Source organism: Mesoplodon bidens (genome assembly GCF_964165515.1).
Source record: "Mesoplodon bidens genome assembly, chromosome: 18".
NCBI lineage: Eukaryota > Metazoa > Chordata > Mammalia > Artiodactyla > Ziphiidae > Mesoplodon > Mesoplodon bidens.
This window is the reverse complement of record NC_138175.1, coordinates 22,863,464-22,886,093: the sequence shown is the minus strand read 5'-3', so window position 1 is coordinate 22,886,093 and position 22,630 is coordinate 22,863,464.

The following is a 22,630-nucleotide window of genomic DNA, read 5'->3' as shown; positions in this document are numbered from 1 at the left end:
TGGACCTTAGGGTTAGCACTTATTTAAATACTGGCTTTATCACTTACAAACTTTTTGACCGTAGGCAAATCATTTAAGTTCTTTCTTCTCCATCTGAAAAAAGCAGGTTTGAAAAATTACCTCACTGAATTGTTGTGAGCATTAAATTAAGATAATGTATGTAAAGGCATTACTCCAGTGCCTGGCATAGAGCAAACGATTGTTATATGTCAGCAATTATTATTATTTTGGGAAGAGGTTGTAATATGTTATCAATTGAGAAGGGGGTGAAAAATAAGCTTCCTCCATTTCATCCAAAAATGCTTATAAAATTCTGTAGTCATTTCTTTTTTGTTTTCCATTGTCTTAATCAATTATAGGAACGATTAAATTATAGTTTCCAGTCAAGGTAACTTATCTTTGTGCGTTGAAAATTCCATTTAAATTAAGTTTGTTTGAGCAGTGAGGAAGGAAGTGACAGTCTTTCTTGCTGTTGACAGAACTTGACGTGTGGCATGCCTGATTCATCAACTACAAACAGCACTAACTTATTTGTATGGTTCACACTGAAAAATTTTATGTTTAAGGTCCTGCAGACTCTGAATGACTTTCAAGGTTTCCAGGGATTTTCAAGGTCTAGGACCAATTCAGAAACAAACAAACAAACATATATATATGATTTGTAGTAATATATATGTGTGGTTTGTAGTAACCACCAGATTGGTAAATTTGTGCATGGTATCAGCTATTTTGGATTCACAGGTATAATTATTACCCCAAAGGGGTCTTTCCCAGTTTGCTAAAATACACTTAATGATCTAAATTTGTATTTACTTTTTGCCATTTTTCCTATTTCTCTTGTCACCATCTTAGTCCAATATAAGAATAATTCTTTCCTGGATATCTGCATTATCCATCTCCCTTACCTCCCTGCACTTCTACTCCCCCACCACACTCCACCTGCCCTATCAACTACTTTTTTTTTTTTTTTTGTGGTACGCAGGCCTCTCACTGTTGTTGCCTCTCCTCTTGCGGAGCACAGGCTCCGGACGCGCAGGCTCAGCAGCCATGGCTCACGGGCCCAGCCGCTCCACGGCATGTGGGATCCTCCCGGACCAGGGCGCGAACCCGCGTCCCCTGCATTGGCAGGCGGACTCTCAACCACTGCGCCACCAGGGAAGCCCTCAACTACCTATTTAAAATTCAAATCCCAGTATTCCAGTCCCATGCACAAAACCATTCACTGATTTTCCACTGCTCTTTAGATAAAGCTTCAACTTCTTAACATGGTCTATTAATCCTTTCATTATCCCTCAGTACTCCTCGTTACTTCAGTTTTGTCAACCCACTTGATAGGGATAATTCTACTAGAGGATTGTAAGTAAAGAAAAAGTATGGGAGACCCCTGTAAGTTAATGATCACTCTAGAAAGCAGGTTTGCTTAACCAAAAAACCAAGCAGGCTTGCTTAGCAAGAAAACCATGTAACAGAAGCATGAGACATGCCCCAAAACAATAGAACAATGGTGGCATGAGACCCACATCCTGCTCAGTGAGCTCAGTAAGTTTATGACCCCTAAGACACGCTCTTTGCACACATAAAAAACAATAATTTCCACAGTGTCATGATAGTCCTGGACTGACCATGTGGGGACAAGAAACCCAACCTGGAGAAGGAGCTCATGATGGAATCTTGACGTCTACTCAAGAATGAGGAAGAAGGTGGTCTCTTCCCCCTCCCCACTTTTCCTTTGATTATAAAACTGTAGCCCACTAAGTTCTCAGGGCACAGCACCCTCTCACCCACTGGCTCGTAAGTCTCACAAGCATCCTATTCTAATCACTTCTTATCTATCGCTTTGCCTCTGGCTGAATTCTTTCTGTGCTGAGACATAAAGGACCAGACCGAAGCTCCTTGGAACCGCCCACCCCCCCCCACCCCCCCACCCCCCACCCCCGCACAAAACGACACCTAGCATTTTCACACTCATCCATGTCTTTTAGTTCTGATAACATGAATAAGATCTCTCAGCTGCCTCACAAGCTTTATCCAACACCTTTTCTCCAATACACTTCTTTGTACTTTACAATCCACCTTTGCCTATTTAACTCCTCCCCATCTTTCGGACTCCAGATAAAATATTGCTTTCTTAAGGGAGCCTTCTCCAAATCCTCATTTTATGTCCAATTCTTTTATATATTCTCATAGAACAACATACTTTTACTTCATCATACTTATCTTAGTGATTATACACTGACTTATATACTTATCACTTAGAATGTAAACTGCCAAGAATGCAGGGATGTGTTTTTCATTATGTTCTCACCTTCTACCCAGCACCTGTAATATAGACTAAAATAACTTTGAAAAGGATATAAATGTAAGCATTAAAGGGAAGTATAATTTGTCACCCCCAATATGCCTCTTTGGCATAAAGATTATTTTAGGTTGATTATTTTTAAGGAAGAGAAGACACTGGATAAGCAAACTCTGAAAACCAAGTAGAAGTTACCCTTTTGTAAGAGACATTTACATTATTAGGGAAACCTCCATTTGTAGGTGTCTCCCTCTCTGTACCAGGAAGAGAAGGATGACTAAATCTCAAGAAACTCTTATGAATGGAAAAAGCAGAGACTTAAATCTGCATAACAGCCATACCCTCCTTTACTGTATTTTGCTTGAAAATCTCCCATAAGTGGTTTCCCACGCCCAACCTCTTTTATCTTTAACTGGAGATGGTATTTAAGGTAATGGCTTGGGCCATTTCAGAAAGCTACTCAGTTTTCCTGGGTATCTCCCATGCATCCAGGAGGTATATGTGTTATTATGATTCTGTTTGTTTTTCTTCTATTATTATTTTATTATATTTTTATTATAGGGAGGTCTCAGCCAAGAAACTAGAAGGGTAGAGGGAAAACTATTTTTCCTTTCCCACAGCATCATGAAATCTAACTTGTGATGTAATGGGAATTTAGAGAAAATGAATACCAATACTAATCCTAATAGCTATCACTCATTGAAAAGGTTGGGAAGGAAGAAATTGTCGCCTACCCTTCTAGATTCTTTTGCATAGCCTAAGAATTAAATTGACATGAGACAGATTAACAAGAGAAAATCAAATTTTAATAACAGGTACACATGGGAGAGACCCAGAAAAACTGAATAACTCACCAAAAAGGGCTAAAGCCCTCACCTTAAGCACCATCCTCAGCCAAAGACAAAAGAAGATGCTGAGGATGGGAAGAATCAGTTATGGGAGGTTACCAGGAAAATCACAGTAAACAAGTGTGATTGTGATGCAGATAAAAGTCATTGCCCTCTCTACTGATAATGGTTTCTAGAGATTTGGTTATCCTCCTCTTCTAGGTACAGATAGGGAGACATCCTTACAAATGGAGATTTCCCTTAAAAATGTAAATGTTTCTTAGAAAAAGGTAATTCCTACCTGTGTTTAGAATTTTTCCCATGGCTGCTGTTTCTTAGAAAATAACCACCTTAAAATAATATTCCAAAGAGACACATTTTAGGGTGGCAAATTTTGCTCCCCTATAAAAGCCTCCAATATCTACATTGAGTACTAAGTGAACCCAGAGATTGAGTCAAGTTTAATAAACCCAGAAGTCTCATTTATGATTATATCTGAGATAGACTATAATATAATCACAATGGATAGTTATGATGAAACAGTAGAAACAATGATAAATGATGACACAGAAGTCTGCCCACGGTGGGCAGGATTTATAGACCTAGATTCGAGATGCATTAGTGGCTCGAATTTTTATACTAATCAGTCTTTGGAGGAATTGACTGCGGTAAAAGCCACATTTATTGAGCCAGTTCTACTGGATGTTGAAGAAAGGAGGGGACAGCTGGAAAGCAGGGATAATTTCAAGAGATCCAAGAAACATCTGAGATCATGGGTGTGACTATCTCCAGTGATTCATAATGGGATGACTGATTCTTGGATTTGGAAGTTAACTTACTTTAAAACTAAATATATTATATGATTTATTTATCACTTGCTTCATTTATATGCAGTTTGGTTCAGGAAAGGACATAGGAGATGAATACTGAGAAAAGACTCACTGTCTGATATGGAAAAGACAGAGTAGCACCAGCTACAATGTTTTAGACACTGTATGGAGGACTATATATATACTTATGTATATAATTACATGTATGTGTACATATATATATATATATATATATATATATATATATATATATATATATATATATATATTCCTGACATTATTAGTCTCCAATGCACTCTTTTTCAATTTAATTATGGGCAAATAGAATTTCATAAAAAAATATTTAAGTAAGGCTTTCTCTAACTCCAAGGCTATAGTGTTTCTACTCTACATCAGGCTAAACTGTAAGAGAAAAAAAATTAATAAGACAAAAATTTTAATCTCTCTCTTTCTGTCTCCCTAGCCCTCATTCTAACTCTTACTCGTTTTGACTATAAATGATATCAATAGATATAGATATCAATATAGACATAAATATGTCTATATAATGTTGGCTTATCATTAATTTTCTCTATTGTCTATTTTTCTTCTTTATAACTCAGTGTTACTAGTCAATAATGAAATTAAATCCCTTCTCATTTTACTCTAGGCCCATGATTGGACATTAAATATGAAGATTATCCATTTGGAGTTCAATATGATTCTGATGCTGTCTAATGGTATAATATTTCCTGGTGCCACTTTTACGTTCTGAGACTTGTAGATGTAAAGTATCTGACATCCACGTCTTATAACTTAAAGGTACTAAACTGCCATTTAAGTAAAGTACATAAGGTAATGCTATAATTTTGATCCCTTAGAAATAATTTTCATTTTTAGGCACAGTCAGATTTAGACAGTATACAAAATTAACTAATGGAAACAAACATAAGAATTCAAGAACACGTATGTGACGATGAGCTACATACACCAAGAAATAAAGACATAAATATCCACTGTTCATTTGTTGCACGACCAGAGTAATATATAATAAAGGAGATGATGAGATAGAGGGCAAATGGGATAAATGTTAATTCCTGCATTATATTTAAAATTATATATTAAGAATTGTACATTAAAAAATTGGAGTCAGAATGGCCATCATCAAAAAATCTAGAAACAATAAATGCTGGAGAGGGTGTGGAAAAAAGGGAACCCTCTTGCACTGCTGGTGGGAATGTGAATTGGTACAGCCGCTATGGAGAACGGTATGGAGGTTCCTTAAAAAACTACAAATAGAACTACCATATGACCCAGCAATCCCACTACTGGGCATATACCCTGAGAAAACCATAATTCAAAAAGAGACATGTACCAAAATGTTCATAGCAGCCCTATTTACAATAGCCCGGAAATGGAAACAACCTAAGTGTCCATCATCGGATGAATGGATAAAGAAGATGTGGCACATATATACAATGGAATATTACTCAGCCATAAAAAGAAATGAAATTGAGCTATTTGTAATGAGGTGGATAGACCTAGAGTCTGTCATACAGAGTGAAGTAAGTCAGAAAGAGAAAGACAAATACTGTATGCTAACACATATATATGGAATTTAAGAAAAAAAAATGTCATGAAGAACATAGGGGTAAGACAGGAATAAAGACACAGACCTACTAGAGAATGGACTTGAGGATATGGGGAGGGGGAAGGGTAAGCTGTGACAAAGTGAAAGAGCGGCATGGACATATATACACTACCAAACATAAGGTAGATAGCTAGTGGGAAGCAGCCGCATAGCACAGGGAGATCAGCTCGGTGCTTTGTGACCGCCTGGAGGGGTGGGATAGGGAGGGTGGGAGGGAGACGCAAAAGGGAGGGGATATGGAAACATATGTATATGTATAACTGATTAAATTTGTTATAAAGCAAAAAATTTAAAAATAAATAAATAAATAAATGAAAAACTTTAATCAAAAAAAAAAAAACTGGTATGTGCATCTGGTTGAGGGAGATTATTGTGGAACTCTTGGAGAGAGAGATCTTACTGTTGTTACAGAAAAGAATAAAAGGTAGAGCAAATATTGAATTCATGAAAATAACATAATTCCCATAGTGCTGGACATGGGACCCCATTCTTCTTTATGACAACCAAACAGATTTCAGCCGGTAGGCAGAGGCTATATCTGTGAATTACTTATTAAGAGAAATATAACTAAGTGAAAGCACATTCAGGTTAAAATGATAACAATTGTAAATAAAGCAGAAATCAGAAACCCATGAATCTTCACCCTGGAAAAGAGATGGAAGGTAATAAAATTTCCTCACCTTAGGTATTTTTAAGGTCATTATACAGAATAAAGCTCCAAATGGATACAATGTTGGATATATTACTCAATGTTAGAAATACTATTAATCAGCATAAGCTACATGCCAGGTTTGGCTTAATAAAAACAAGACTCTTACTACCATAGTTACCCAAAAATAGAGGAAGCCTCTCCGCAGTGTTTCAAAATGAAGTACCAAAGCTCAGACTGAATTATCAATTGAAAGATTGTAAAAACAGAAATGACATTTTGATGAATAGCTTGAACAAATGAATAAATGAATAAAGAATAGCTATTTTTTTCTATCAAAATAAAATTTACAGAATTCAAGTATGTTTCAAAACCATGCTTTGAACACCACAGGCATAGTACCTGATTTTATTAATTTCAAAATCAAGTGTAAAAATATATAAATTAATGAATTATTACTAGTGGGATTTCAAATCTGTGGCTCAACAACTGAATGTCCCTCTATCTATAAAGTCATCATTTCCCAACATTTATGTTACATTTACCCCAAACTTTCATTTATGTGAAAAGACCTTTGATGTCATTAAGAGGAAATGGTACACCATTTACTTGGAAATAATTAGCAAAGGAGAAGTTAAAGTTGGACCTGGAAAATTAAGTAAACAGGAAAACAGACTTAGAGCAAATATATTTGCAATACAGTTTGAGGGGGAAAAAAAGACCCTCCAAATTGTCCTCTTGTCTCAGTCTGGAGGAAGAAGACTGAGATGTGTGTGAACAATGCTAACAGCATGGGCTTATGAAAAGTTATCCACAAGCCATAAGCAAGATAAATAAGGCTAGGATACTTGATTGCTGGAAAAGAGGTAAAAAATGTATATGATCTCTCAATCTATCTATGTGTGTAAATGTATTAGTATAGTTAATACACTTAATTTGGAAGTTTTATGTTGTTAACAACTATAGATTTCTGGCAAACCTAAAAGGCACACTTTTTCAACATTTGCTGGATGCTGCATTCTCCTTCAGTATAGAAACAAACATTTCAGCAAGCAAAACCAAGACATATTATTTAAACTTTTCAAAGAAACATTGTCCCCACACATTAATAAATAACTAATCTTGACTTTACTTGAAGCCTGTGTCTCATACTCTAGTTGCCTGGAGGTCTACATAACCCTATAATTTACCAAGGTAGAGCTACACTAGTAAGGAATTGATATTTGTTGTTGCTGTTTTTTCCCCTTGTATGATAAGGATGTTTTGTTGGACGTTGGCTAAAATCAAGATTGTTCTTACTTGATGAAACAGATTATTTTCAGATCTAGACTGGCGTGGGTGAAAGAAAGTAGAGTCAGTGTTGGGGAAGAAGAAAGCTTCCCTCTACCCGCCTAGGTTCTTCTGACTGGTCTAAGAATTCAGTTGACATGAAACAGAGTAACAGGGGAAAATAAAATTTAATTTCATACATTCAGTAACCCTATACCCATGAAAGGGTCAGAGACCCTACATACATGTGAAGTTCAGAGACAGAAAGGTAAAATGAGGTCTATATGCCATTTTGAGCTAAGGAATGGGGCAGGGGCCTGGGGCTGCCAGGGACAGGAGGGTCATTCAAAAGATGATAAGAAGAACAGATGTTTGGTAATTAGATGTTTGCCCTGCCAAATAGATGAGGCCACTTAAATGAAATGTATCTCTGGTAATAACACTTATCTGGGAAAAATCCTCTATTTAAATTCTTCTAGGTAGTTAAGAGAGGGGCAGTAGTTTCTTTTGAACCTGCAGACTCTCCACTGCCTTTACCTCAAATAATCCTCTTGAAAAAGTGACATTTTGGGGAGTCTCATTCTGAAATCCTCTATCAGTGTACAAATAGATTTGGGTCAACATTCTGATTCCAGCATTTACTTTTTTCTTGCAACCTTGAGCATGTTATTGTCTCCCAGCTTTATTCCATCTACTAATAAAATTCAAATAACACCTCCTCCACTGAGGTGTTCTGAGAACTTAGGCACAAATTATGATGCCTGATAGAAGAAAATACTAAGTGAATATTTTTTCCACACTAAGGAAATGCTGTATATAGAGTAAAACATTCCTAAATATATTCATTAATCTCTGAAATTGCCTGCAAATGTTCTCTAAGGTACACAGGTTTGCTGTGAGTTGTTTTTATTAATATTTATTTTACTCACTTTGATTATAATCAGATAAACTATATAAACATATCCTGAGTGCAGTGAATGAACACTATGTGACTGAAGGCTGTCGGTAGAATTCAGCCTGTATTTGCATTTGGATTTATGATCAAATTCATACCAATAGTACTATTTGGTTAATGCACAAAGAACAGAAGTCAACTTTATGTGTAAGTGATGCAATTATGCCAAGTAAAGCCAGGACCAGAGCACAGTGAGCTGAACGAAAGAAGTTTCTTCAGTATTTCAAACGAGAAAATGTCAAGAAGCACTAAGTCTTGACATGGCACACACAGTAATATATTCTATGCAAATTCAAAGAACCTTTTTCTTAGCAGTTGGTGCTATTTTCACATGCTGAGCAATAATTCAGTTCCTGCAAATGATAATCTTATTGGACACATGAGGTCGTTTTATTGTTTCAGCATTTTATGTGTGATTTTTGATTTTGTAATTTTATAATTTTATATAAGCTAAAAGTTTAAGGAATTTATAACCAGTTTATGTGTGTGCATATTTTAATCATATGGAGATAATGATAGACTGTGATTATTTTTCCTTTGATAAAGGTTTACAGTTTGAGAAGTATTACTGTCATAGGAAAAAAAGGGAGCTACTGTTCTAGAATTTAGAGTCCAGGATTAAGTATCAACCCCTCCAGTTTCTGTGAAATTTTCAGCATTAGCTTAACCTCACTGAACTTCAATTTGCTTCCAGATAAAATAAGGATAATTAAATTCATCCTGCCTACTTTACAAGGTGTTTCAAAGAATTAAATGAAATCAAAGATGTTAGATTGCCTTGTAATCTGTAAAGCACTGTACTAATGTAAGGGATTATTCATTTCATCATTATTAATAAACACCTGAACTCCCTACACCACAACATCATGTAAGGCATCTTCAGAGGAAAATATCTAACGCTTTAGAATGAAAATCAATTAATGAATTCATTGTTCTCTTTTAGAATTGGAATGGTTTATCTTGCACAAAATCCACTTTTTCTGCCACAAACAAAAGTCTGCATTTTGGGTTTTTTTTCCAGAAACTGCAGTTTGAAGAGACAGTTTGGTTATAGACAGAAGATTGAGTTCTGCTGGGGACCTTGAGAGAGTTACTTAATATCTCTCTGATTTTTTTTTTTTTTTTTTGCAGTACGTGGGCCTCTCACTGTTGTGGCCTCTCCTGTTGCAGAGCACAGGCTCCAGACGTGCAGCCTCAGCGGCCATGGCTCACGGGCCCAGCCGCTCCTCGGCATGTGGGATCTTCCCGGACCGGGGCACGAACCCGTGTCCCCTGCATAGGCAGGCGGACTCTCAACCACTGTGCCATCAGGGAAGCCCCTCTCTGATTTTTAATTATATCATATGTAGGATACAGCCTGCCCCTTTAGCATCTGTACAAAGCTGATAAAAAATAGTATCCACATAATCATTAATATAAAATATCTATAATTTATATGCTCCAAAAGTAGAGAACATATATTTAATAAAATACTAAACAAAAAGCTAGATATATAAACAGCTTCTATAGGAAGGGACACCATATTTTAATTTTTTATCTATATTTATGCCTACCCATTTCATAAAGAATTTTTGGCTGTTAAATAAAAATATACATCAGGATAAAATTCAAATAAAAGCAGAAATAAGGTATCACATTTAAGGAAAAAATAAAGAGATACAAGTCTTATCATATAGTATTTCCCAGTTGCTTCAAACATATAATTCCCATGTTAACATTTTAATAATGATCTGACCAGTGAATATATTATATATGCACTAATGGGCATTTAACTTTAATAACTTTTATATGATAAATATGAATATGTTTTATACATATGTGTGTACGTGTGTGTGCATGTTTGTGTGTAGGTTTTTTTCCCTCATCATTGACCAAAATATATAAATTATGTTTGAGCTTTTTATGATATGAACTTTTACAATGCTTTCCAAAAGGGTTATGTATATATTAATTTATTCAAATAACAATTAATCATTAAGCATTATTTCTCCCCAGTCACTCTTTCAAGGGCTCAATGAATTTACAATGCCATCTACAGCATACATATGTGCTTATTTTGATGCCACCTAGCTTCTATTAGAAATTCATTAAATTCATTAAAAATTCATTAACTCTCAGGTTAAAGAATAAGTTTCTCATTTTTGTTTTAGTATTCTGTTTTGTTAGTTGATATGCATTGTTCTTGTCTTTATAGTGAGAATAAAAGGTGCTTGAGAGCAGAGTATATTTCTTCTTTAGAATTTTCAATAACTCAGCACAATGTTTGCCAAACTGCAGGTAGGTGCCAAAGACACATTTGCTATTAAGCAACAACTCAAAAAACAACAAAAAAAACAAACACTCAAAAATGAAAGGAGGTGGAGAGCTGGGAAAAATGGTTTTAAAGAGGGTGTCTGAGTTTACAATCATGAGTAGACAAGACCTAAATATTTGCAAAGATAAATAAAATAAGAATTTAATAGCAACCCTTGTAACAGGCCATTTAGACTGGGGCTCTAGTTTTTCATTTGTGCCTCCCATTTTGCCCTCCATACCCAGAGTTGTACCCTTTGATGCCAGCCAGTATTCTGTCTCTGTAGCATACAGAGAAGAGATGGAGTCAATATTATTATAATCATTTTTATATATGTGTGTTATCCACTCATGCATTGTTTCATTTAATTATAACTCATATTAGGTAGACAACATCCCCATTTTACAAATAAAGTTAATAATGCTAAGAGCAGTTAAGCTAGCCACAACTTCAGAAGAAAAGTAAACAGATCTGAGTTTGGTGGTATCTTAATTTGACACCCATCCTTCTGCTAATCAATCCACTTCCCTTCCATACAGGCATGTCTTTTGGAATTATGAGCACTGTTCTGGCAAACCCAGATAATCTGGCTATTGTTAGGAAATGCTCTATGAGTATTCTTGGCACCTTTATTTCCCTGAACAATATTTCACCAGGATTTAAATTCTGGGCACTCCCTCCCTGACTGACAAGTTGGTCTAGTCTCTAAAACAAGGCCATTTTTCCAGATTTCCGTTCTTTCTGATCTTGAATTTCTCCATGTTGAAAATTGTTGAAATCACAGATTACTCCAGCCTTTAGCTGCACTATCATAAAATTATCATCATTTTAAGATGAAGGAGTTAGGGAGGACTTCAGACAAAAAGTTGGATTTTAGCTGAACTTTGTGGATTGAGTTGGAGCTGAACTGGAGACAGGAATGATATAGTGTACTTTTGGAAAAATCATTCCCATATGAAACCTTTGTGTTTGAAACCTGAACAATGTGTTCAAGTAAAATTCTATTCCCTTTGGCTAGAGAAGTTTATTTAGAAAATACCAAAAGCCCATAAGTACTAAAACTAATAATAAATGTCTAGTCTAGAACTTTACAGTGTGTGTGTCTTGTTTTCTGTGAGTGAGATCACTGAATCCTCAACTATTACTTTAATGTAGTTAGGGAAGTTTTAATTATACTGACTTTACACACAGGAAAAAAAATAACATCTCAGTCATAAAGTTTAAATTTGCATGACTAAAATATAAGAACTTGTTCGAGTGTCTAAAAATGTAAGCAGAGTTCTATCTGCCCCATTTCACTGACTGTTTGACTTTGTGTGTATGTGTATGTGTGTGTGTGTGTGTGTGTGTATGTAGGTGTGTTTGTAGAAGGAAATTCACTATTCTATCCATATTCTGACTAGGCCCCTAAGTAATTATTTGTGTGTTCTACTATTCTAGCCAGTGTGTCATGGTAGAATGTTAAATATCACAAGTTTCCCCCTGATTTTGTATATATTGTGGACTCTAGTAATTATATTCTAGAGAAGAAAAGGAAAATAGAGCTATATAAATAAAATCCTCAAACAAAAGTCATAAGGAAGATGACATGTAATTCAGCTCCATATAATGTGATAAATCATATAAAAATGAAATGTGGGGTCGTTTTATGATGCATGATTAAGCATGTTAAGCTGAAGACTGATGTTGTGATTTTAGTCCCAACATTATAAGTGTCTCAGTATTGAGTCAGCACGATGATTGAATCATTTTGTGTAGACTGCTTAAATCACCCAAGAAGGAAAATTATCTAAACCTGAAATAAGGGGGATGTGTGTGAGTATGGCTGGGGGCAGGATGGGGGTAGGTGAGCTGGTGCAGGCCTCTGAACAATTGCTGTGACATGCCAGGAGTGATATTTCTTGCAACTCGTCATCATAAATATTCAAGAAATTTTGGCTATATTTCTTATTTATTGGATATTGATACTCTAACCTAAATTTGCATATTAATTTTGAAGATAATGTGGTGATATGAGTAGATTAGCTACAATGTCATTGTGTGATTTGACTTACATGCCCCCATACTCAACAATAATTTTGTAGCTTTACTAGCCTCATATTTCACTGGTTACTCCAGTAAAATTACTGAAACTGATGAAACTTCCCAGAATGTGCAGACCCCCATGTGAAAACCATTGTGCTGATCTGTTGAGTTGGCTGGCCTAGGATACATTAATCTTCTAGTGTCAACAGCTCTGTTCCTGCCTTGGAGAATTGCCTCTCTTCCCCATTTGCTTAACGTCTTTGTGGGAAAGGTGATCAAAATGCCTAGAACTTCCTTGGTTAAACTTGTACATATGACTCATGACTGGAAAATCTGATTCTTCCTCCTGGAAATGTGAATCTTGAGCAGAAAAAGCGACATATCTATTGAAGCTGCTTTGCCCCAGGCGATCCAAATAAGACTACCTCAGATGATCTCACCCTAAATCCTCAAGCTGTCCTGACCTGACTCCTGTCCTTTCCCAGATCTGATTCTTCAACTTTGCTTTGATTTTTTGACCTTTCCCATAAATAATGTTAAATTTATTTTCTTTATTTTCCTTTCCTTTTTATGCTTGTCTTTTTTTTCCCTTCCTTTCCTTTTCTTTTTTCTTGAATCAGCCATGGTGTCCATTGCTAGCAAATGAACAAACAAACAAAAAACAGAAAAAGAAAACACACACACAAAAACAAAACTAAACACTTCATATATACAGCTAATGTGGTTGAGAAGCCTTATGATTGGACTTCATATTTTTATACCACATACTGTATAGCCCAATCTGAGTTCAGAGGCTTTATTCCAACTATTGACCCCTCATACTAATTGTGGAGAGAGGTGTGGGGCCTTGCAATGCTAGGAAAAAGAAAAAATACTTCCTTAGATATAACTGCATATGCCTCCCTTCCCTTTCAATATAAAGTGACCACCTCAGGTCACCACTTCTGACTTAGGATGGCTATCCAAGTGCCCCTTTAATGGCACTGCAACTTGAAGAAACGTCAACAATCTGAAGAAGTCTGTATTAAAGTCGTTCTTTTTCTAACCAACATTATTCAAAGATCTTCCATAAACCTACGATATGAAGTCTATAGTTTATTTTTAGGTCTCAACTGAGGGTCATGTTTACTTAGGAAAGGAATTTTACAATGAAGTCCAAGATTAAAAATCAGATTTATGTGAAGATTGGCTAGATCTGCATTCTATAATATGCAGTGAGCAAAAAAAGGGTAATGATTGGGTAATGACTGGGATTACACCAAGATTAAAAATAATTAAAAAGGACTGATACTTATTGTCATATTTTATGCTGCTGTAACCCCATTCAATTAGTGATTATCATGTACATGATTCTTATACCTTTAGTAGGTGCATTTCACTGGTGAGTAAACCTAGCTTTTTATGACTAAAACCACCTCCTCAGGAATACACCATTGTAGGTACAGTTGGCATTCAGAATATCACCTAACTCTAGGGCACACACTCTTCATCACATTTTGTTTTTGCTGTGCCTCAGGGATTGAACCTGGGACCATGGCAGTGAAAGCACTGAGTCTTAACCACTGGACCACCAGGGAATTCCCATCATGGGTTTAGTCTGCCTTCTGGATGAGTTATAAGAGTGAGAACTGGAACAAAAAAGAAATGGGCCAATGCCTGGGAGTAGTTGTAGAGGCAGGCAGAGGCAGAGGCTGCATGGAATAGGCAAAGTTAGAAATTTACATATGTTCCTGGAGATATATATGTGTATGTGTGAAGATGGAGGGGTGAGGTGGGTGTAAGTGTGAAGATTTTATATAAAATATTAAAGTGGAAATAAAAAACAAGCAACATGAGTCAGGGAGAGAGAGAGAGAGACAAGGAACAAAGAGGGAGAGATAGAGAAAGAGAAAGCACTACGGTCAGTAAAGCAAATGCTTATTTCCCAAAGTCATACAAGATATGGGCCAACTACTGAGGTTTTTCTTGGATCTACCATTTACCTGAACTCAGTCTTGGCATATCTCCTTTTCTTTCCCTTTCTTATTTGATAAGGAAGATAGGCTGCCTTTGACAGTTTAAACATATTCATCCTATTACATGTTAAATTCCGAGCATCACTGAACACCCTGCTGTGAAAATGCTCTGCAATACAGACTTGCAATCTTCTAGAACCATGATGTTTCTCTAAATTGTCTGAATCTCCTGTCAAGTTCAACAGACTAAAGAGGAGAGAATACAGTCTTTTTGAGTGTTTTAATAGATTCTTAAAGAAGGTACCAAATTCTTATTTATTTATTTAATAATTTGAATGCTCTCTGATCCATTTAGGGAGAACCAATGCTGCTTGATTTTGCAGTGTTGAAAATGTATGGGTAGCTCGGCAATTCATCCTTCTTCTTTCTTACCAACTGTTACTCCCGTGGAATATGGACCAGGTAATAAAGAGAAGGGAGCCAGTGCTGTGGGTTGGAAACAGCGTCGAACTGACAGTCAGTAGACCAGGATTCTCTTCCTGATTCTGCTGCTAACCAATGGAATGATCTGGAGCATTCTCATGCTTGTGTATAAACTGAGGAGGTTGGACGATATAACAGATGATCTCTAAAATACAGTCCATTCTAGATCAATGAATACATTATCTTAAAAATAAATTCTGTTTTTTTGAATTTTTAGAAAAATAAAATACACAGCTCTCTGTACCCATATCTATTTAATGACTCACCAATAGAAGTAATAAGATTACTTTTGTAAGCATTTAGAATGTCAATATTTTTTTCAAATAAAAGTTATTTCAAAATGTCATAAATGATGTGTTCAGTTTTCACAAAACTCTGGGTCTTCCCTCTCAATGGCAGTGACATTGCTCATGGACAGTGTTATTAGAACAGCACATTTAGGCTGAAAAAACAAGTCCCTTGGTACTATCTTTCACATATGGATTTTAATACCTAATATTTAGAAAACTTGGCTCAGGGATTTCAAGTTCAATGTGTCAGTTTATTTAATATTTTCAAACGGTCCTTTGGAAAACTTCCTGATAGGCAGTAGCATTTTACTCAAGGTTGTTTGTTTGTTTGTTTTTTAGGAAAATCTAATGTGTATTTTAGTAAAATATAATAATATGCATGCCTCTATGCACCATTTAATTTCTTTCACAAGATTTCAGGTGTTGTCTAAGTTTGTCATCGAAGACCTTGAAAAGAAATAAGAGACGTCTATGTGAATATATAGAAAATGTTAGATAATATAAAGTTACAGAGGACCTGAGCAAGGGACACAACGTAAACTAGATTCAAGACGGACACAGAGGGGCTTCCCTCTGGGTGCAGTGGTTAAGAAATCCACCTGCCAATGCAGGGGACATGGTTTTGAGCCCTGGTCTGGGAAGATCCCACATGCCTTGGAGCAACTAAGCCTGTGTGCCGCAACTACTGAGCCTGTGCTCTAGAGCCTGCGAGCCAAAACTACTGAGCCTGAGAGCCACAACTACCAAAGCTCGTGCGCCTAGAGCCCATGCTTTGCAACAATAAAAGCCACCACAATGAGAAGCCCGCGCTCTGCAATGAAGAGTAGCCCCTGCTCGCCACAACTAGAGAAAGCCCACTCGCAGCAATGAAGACCCAACACAGCCAAAAATAAAAATAAATAAAATGAATAAATTTATATATATATAAAAAAAAGACAGACACAGATAAGACAACATTTTTAGGGAGGATTTTCAACAGTCTTTTAAGCAATGCTAAGGGATTTTTTGTTTGTCTTTTATTTTTTAAATTTTTTTGTAATAAAATAGAACATCTCTCCATTGCATATTGGCCTCAATTATAGCATTCCTTTTATTGCAGTAAAATCATTCATATAAAAGTCTCTTCCTCCAGTAGATTTTAAGGTCTTAGCTTTGAACTCTGGGCCTTGAAAAATGCCACTTCATAAGTAGGTGTTTGAAAGTTCCTACTCTACTTTCGGTACTCATCTTAAATGTCACTAACTCAAGGAAGACTTCCCTGATTTCCCCAGGGTAAGCCAGGCCCTTTTATCATATATACTTATAGGCCCAGATGCTTTCCTTTTATTTAGCACTTTGTAATTGCATATTTATTCGTGCTTTTTTCTCCTCTAGGCTGTAAGCTCCAGGGAGATAGGAACTTTATCTGGTGGGCTTTTGTTTCAATCCCCTGAACTCAGCCCTGACACTGACTCATAGGTATATGAGGGGGGAGCAGAATATGCCCCCCCCACCCCCGCCAAATGTGCCACTTGAACATGTGGATTATTTTGAGCTGGAGGCAATCAAGTCCCAGCAGACATAAGAAAAACTTTTACCTCTCCCTTAGCTGCCTAAAAGAATTTAGATAGGGAACCAGGCCCAGAAAGAGAGCTATTACTAGAGATAACTTTTTATCTGAAGGACTTACCTACATGGCAGGACAAACATCTGCTCTTCTTATCATCCTGTGAATTGCCTCCTCTTTGAAGTCCCAGGCCCCTATCCCATTCCTGCTCAAGATGGCAGATAGTCCCCTCAACTGCCTGACTGCCTGTAGGTCTCATATTCTGGGGGGCTTCTCATACCTAAAAAATTAGATTTGTTTTTCTCCATAATTAAATTATGCCAATTTAATTATCAGACCAGCCAAAGGACCTAGAATCATCGAAGGAAAATTTTGTACCCCTACATATATGTGAAATATTTCTTGAAAGAATGAAGGAATGAGTAAATCAAAAGTACTAGAATCAGGCTAGCATCTGCACATGTATTAAATGTGGGTTTAAAATCATAGCATTGAATTCAGCAGGATATATTTTAAAACTTTTACAGTTTCCCAAACATCACTGAAGATTCTATTCTGCACTTCCCCTCCTATTTCATGAAAGTGTTTGTATTTATTTGTAATACATCTGATCAGAGAAGAAAATCTACACAAGTAAATCTTCCTTTTATTTTATTTTTTTTAATTTTTGCTTTGCTGCTTCCTCTGGAAATGACAGGTTTCTAATGCTCTTTAACAACATACAAAATAGTAACTCTAATACATGACTGCTAGCTTAAGATTCCTAGTTAATGATACAGGACAAGGCAGACTTGTGACAGCAGTAGCTAAGTACAGGTGATACATAAACACTAGCAACTCAGCAAGCTAAAGAAAATCCATTTTAACTTAACCATTTTTTCCACTGAATGTTAAATGCAATGGCTTCTTCAAATGAGAGTAACTCACAGCTGGGATCTATCTATCTAGCAATCTTGCAGCTTAAATCTTTATGAAGAAAAATATTTGAGGAAATTTAAAATAATAAAATGAAGTATATCACTATAAATGATTGTATTATGCCAAATGACAATGTAAACCTTCGGTGAAGGTGCATGTGTGGTGGATAAAACTTCCTTTAAGTGGTCTTTTAAAATTTACTCCCATCTAAGTCTGATTAACATATTTTAAAAACTGACCCCCAAGGCCATTTCGCTAATAATTCTTTATCCAATAGATCTTGTTTGAGAATTCCCTTGAAAGGACGGAAAGATGTCAGATGAATTAAATGAAAGGAGCAAATGTAGATTAAGTGTGATGTACATTCTGAGCCTGACCTTTTAATGTCACTAAATATTATTTTCCATCTTCATGATCACATTACATTGAAATGCTGGAACTTCAGTTTCCTCTACTATTTCATTTATTAAAACCTTTGTCTCCTCTGAGCTCTTAAGGAGATGTTATTAAATCACATTGAATTCGCCTTTTGCAATTTACATATGTTGAAGAAATAAAAGCCTTTTCAAGAGTACCAATGGGGGCCTGAGAGGCCTCAAAGGAGTGTTAAGACCTTGAATTTAATGTGAACTGCCTCAAACACAAAACACAAATCCTCCCTGTGGAATACTAATGGCTATTGTATACAGTTACATTTTCTTGTGATTTTTTTACAGTCAAGGAGCAGCCTGTGTATAAAAGAGCCTTTGTGCTGGTGATTGGGAAATGCAACTCCAGCTCAAAGGCAAAAAGGCAGCTTTCCATAGGTCATCATTACATAGTCAAATTTACACTGGAATAATTAGGGGAAGCTTTGAAAGACTGAAAAGCAATAATATTAAAAGCACAATTCATGGATTGTGCATCACACGCCTTGGGTTGAGAATCAGATTTCTATGAAGATTTATTCAGAGGGCATTTTAAATAGCTAAAATATAGCTATGAGTTTAGTCTTTTACATGTAACACTGGGTTAATTCTAAGTGTTTTTTTGTTTGTTTGTTTCTCAAAGCCACAGTTTTACTTTATTTTCTGGAAACATATGCCTGGTTTTAAATATCAACAGGATTCATGCAAGAGCTAAAAAGTTTAGAGGATGCTGAATTCCTAAAATGATCTCTGTCCTGCACTCATAGTAGATCTTTCTTATATAATTTACATGGCATTGAATAGTCCAAGAGGGTTTTGAACTTGACAGAAAGGCAATGATATGCTAAGACATTTGTGCTAAGATTTTCTTTGGAGTCACTTGGGGGCTTAGGAAAACACAGAAGTTCATAAAAGTAACAATAAAGGATGCACCATAGAACAAACTAGCCCTTACATCCTTCTTCTTAAACCTGACTGCACAACTGTATTGTTTCAGGAGTTTAAAAAAATAGGGATGCCTGAGACCTGCCCTAGATACATTGAATTGTAGCCTCTCGTATTACCCAATACAGCAGCCACTCCTACATGGAGCACTGAGCACTTGAAAGATGGCTGATCTGAATGGAGATGTGTTGTGAGTGAGAAATACACACTGGATTTTCCAATATTAACTATGAAATCAACAAACATACTGACACAGACTCTCTCCTTGACCAGACTTTAGACAGGCTCTACTGTGCCTTCTTTTCAAATAGGCCTCATCCTTGGGCCTCATCTTTCCCCTGACAAATCCAGTTTAGTAAATATCCTGCTAGGTTAGTTTATTGAGAATCCCCCACCCTTAATTTTTTATTAAGTTTCTCACCCTTTATGTCTAAGTTCTTGGCCTGCCTTTAGTAAGAATACTGGTAGGCCAGTTTAGCAGGAACCCTCCTCCTCTTTCATATCTCCTCTTAGTAATTTTCCATCTATGACCTCCTCATTCTTCTCTTTGGCTATAAATTCCCAGTTTTCTTTGTTGTATTTGGAGTTGAAGTCAGTCTCTCTCTCCTATTGCAAAAGTCTTGAATGACATCTGTCTTATATTAGACTAGATGCACTTAATTGATATTTATAGAACATTCCACCCAAAAGCAGCAGAATAAACTTTCTTCTCAAGTGCACATGGAACATTCTCCAGGATAGGTCACATCTTGGGTCACAAGTCAAGGCTTGGTAAATTTAAGAAAATTGAAATCATATTAAGCATCTTTTCAGACCACAACGCTATGAGATCAGAAATAAATTACAGGGAAAAACTGTAAAAAACACAAACACGTGGAGGCTAAACAATATGTTACTAAACAACCAATGGATCACTGAAGAAAACAAAGAGGAAATCAAAAAATACTAGAGACAAATGACAACACACGACAATCCAAAACCTATGGGACACAGTAAAATCAGTTCTAAGAAGGAAGTTTATAGCCATACAATCTTACCTCAGGAAACAAGAAAAATCTAAAATAAGCAACCTAACCTTACACCTAAAGCAAAGACAGAAAGAAGAACAAACAAAACTCAAACTTAGTAGGAGGAAAGAAATCATAAATATCAGAGCAGAAGTAAATTTAAAAAAGATGAAGAAAACAATAGAAAAGATCAATGAAACTCAAAGCTGGTTCTTTGAGAAGATAAACAAAGTTGATAAACCTTTAGCAAGACTCATCAAGAAAAAAGGAGAGGGCTCAAATCAATAAAATTAGAAATGAAAAAGGAGAAGTTACAATGGACACCATGGAAATAGAAGGGATCATAAGAGACTACTATGAACTATACGCCAATAAAATAGACAACCTAGAAGAAATGGACCAATTCTTAGAAAGGTATAACCTTCCAAGACTGAAGCAGGAAGAAATAGAAAGTATTAACAGACCAATCACCTGTATAAAAATTGAAACTGTGATGAAAAAACTTCCAACAAACAGAAGTCCAGGACCAGATGGCTTTACAGGCAAACTCTATCAAACATTTAGAGAAGAGTTAATACCTATCCTTCTGAAATTCTTCCAAAAAGTTGCAGAGAAAAGAACACTCCCAAGCTCATTGTATGAGGCCACCATCACCCTGATAGCAAACCAGACAAAGGAAAAAAAAAGCAAATTACAGGCCAATACCACTGATGAACATAAGACACAGAAATCCTCAACAAAATACTAGCAAACAGAATCCAACAATACATTAAAGGAATCATACACCACAATGAAGTGGGATTCATCCCAGGGATGCAAGGATTCTTCAATATATGCAAATCAATGTGATACACCACATTAACAAACTGAAGAATAAAAACCATAAGATCATCTCAATAGATGCAGAAAAAGATTTCGACAAAACTCAACACCCATTTATGATAAAAACTCTCCAGAAAGTGGGCATAGAGGGAATTTACCTCAGCACAATAAAGGCCACATATGACAAACCCACAGCTAACATCATTCTCAACAGTGAAAACCTGAAAGCATTTCCTCTAAGATCAGGAACAAGACAAGGATGTTCACTCTCGCCACTATGTCTTTTAAAGAATTTATTTATTTATTTATTGGCTGCTTTGGGTCTTCGTTGCTGTGCACGGGGTTTCTCTAGTTGTGGCAATAGGGGGCTACTCTTCACTGTGGTGCACAGGCTTCTCATTGTGGTGGCTTCTGTTGTTGCGGAGCACAGGCTTTAGGCACACGGGCTTCAGTAGTTGTGGCATGTGGGCACAGTAGTTGTGGCTTGCGGACTCTAGAGTGCAGGCTCAGTAGTTGTGGCGCACGGGCTTAGTTGCTCCGCGGCACATGGGATCTTCCCGGACCAGGGCTCGAACCCATGTCTGCTGCCTTGGTAGGCAGATTTAACCACTGTGCCACCAGGGAAGCCCCCACTCTCATCATTCAACATAGTTTTGGAAGTCCTAGCCATGGTAATCAGAGAAGAAAAAGAAATAAAAGGAATCAAAATTGGAAAAGAAGAAGTAAAACTGTCACTGTTTGCAGATGACATGATACTATACATAGACAATCCTAAAGATGCTACCAGAAAACTACTAGAGTTCATCAAAGAATTTGGTAAAGTTGCAGGAAACAAAATTAATATACAGAAGTCTCTTGCATTCCTATAAACTAACAACAAAAGATCAGGAAGAGAAATTAAGAAAACAGTCCCATTAACCACTGCATCAAAAAGAGTAAAATACATAGAAATAAACCAACCTAAGGAGGCAAAAGACCTGTACTCAGAAAACTGTAAGATGCTGATGGAAGTAATCAAAGATGACACTAAAGATGGAGGGATATACCATTTTGTTAGACTGGAAGAATCAATATTTTCAAAATGACTATACTACCCAAAGGAATCTACATATTCAATGCAACCCCTATCAAATTACCAAAGGCAGTTCTCACAGAATTAGAACAAAAAAATTTTACAATTTGTATGGAAACACAAAAGGCCCCAAATAGCCAAAGCAATCTTGAGAAAGAAAAAATGAGGAATTAGGCTCTCTGACTTCTGACTATACTACAAAGCTACAGTAATCAAAACAGTCGTATGGTACTGGCATAGAAACGGAAATATAGATCAATGGAACAGGATAGAAAGTCCCGAGATAAACCCACGCACCTACGGCCACCTAATCTATGACAAAGGAGGAAAGAATATACAATGGAGAAAAGAGAGTCTCTTCAGTAAGTGGTGCTGGAAAAACAGGACAGCTACATGTTAAAGAATGAAAAG